General features: G+C 54.0%; 1 protein-coding gene across 1 annotated transcript in view; it reads right to left on the bottom strand.

Annotated features, from left to right (window-relative positions):
- SWAP70 (SWAP switching B-cell complex 70kDa subunit) overlaps positions 1-795 on the bottom strand; it is an 81,173-nt gene that overhangs the window by 68,270 nt on the left and 12,108 nt on the right. The gene's annotated exons all lie outside the window — the stretch shown is intronic.

Here is a 795-nt window from a genome sequence, read left to right as displayed (position 1 = left end):
CATATGACCTCCCTTCCTCAAACCAATCACAGTCCTCACACTTCACTTCCCTGTATGAATACCTAGGACAATGGACGCGCCTGTGTAACGTACTCACTGAGCCGGCCATGCCGACGGGCACGCAGGACCTCACTCGCGCTGCACCTGCGAGTCGCCGACGCATTGGCTTGGTATCTCAGGCAGCTGCGTTCCCCCGCAGACCCCGAGGCGCCTCCAAAGATCGCAGTTTAGGCTTCGTGCACCACTCGCCGCTCGTGTGATCATACAGAGATCTGTCCGGCTACATGCTTTGTTTATGCATCTCGATGCCAAAAATGACGCACGTTCGGACGCATCCGGCCAGCGGGGGAAGCCAATGAGATGCCTGCAAATACATGCGTCTTGCGTTTATGTGCGTTTGGACGTTCGGATCAATTCCTGGACGCACCTGACTTCTATTTTTACTAAACCGACTGCAGATAAAAACATCTAAACGCAAGGTGTGAACAGATCCATCGGTAAACATTAGATGCATATACAGTCAACTTAGTAGGGATGCACCGATACCAATACTAGTATCGGTATCGGTGGTGATACCGAGTATTTGGGCGAGTACTCGCACCAATGCTCCGATACCGGAACTTCTGGTCCGAGGAAGATTTCATCTGACCGGCAGTGCTGCTGGGGAACATGGAGCCGCCTTCCGGGGCAATCAGGAAGCCAGGTGGCGAGTAATGACCCGCCTGCCGGCTTCCTGATTGGCCGGGAAGCCGTCTCCATGCCAGCGGAAGCACCGTTATCGGTGAGTACCAAAAT

This window comes from Nanorana parkeri, unplaced genomic scaffold (assembly GCF_000935625.1).
Source record: "Nanorana parkeri isolate BGI_ZX_2015 unplaced genomic scaffold, ASM93562v1 scaffold2408, whole genome shotgun sequence".
Taxonomy (NCBI): Eukaryota; Metazoa; Chordata; class Amphibia; order Anura; family Dicroglossidae; genus Nanorana; species Nanorana parkeri.
This window is presented reverse-complemented; position numbering and strand designations above follow the sequence as displayed.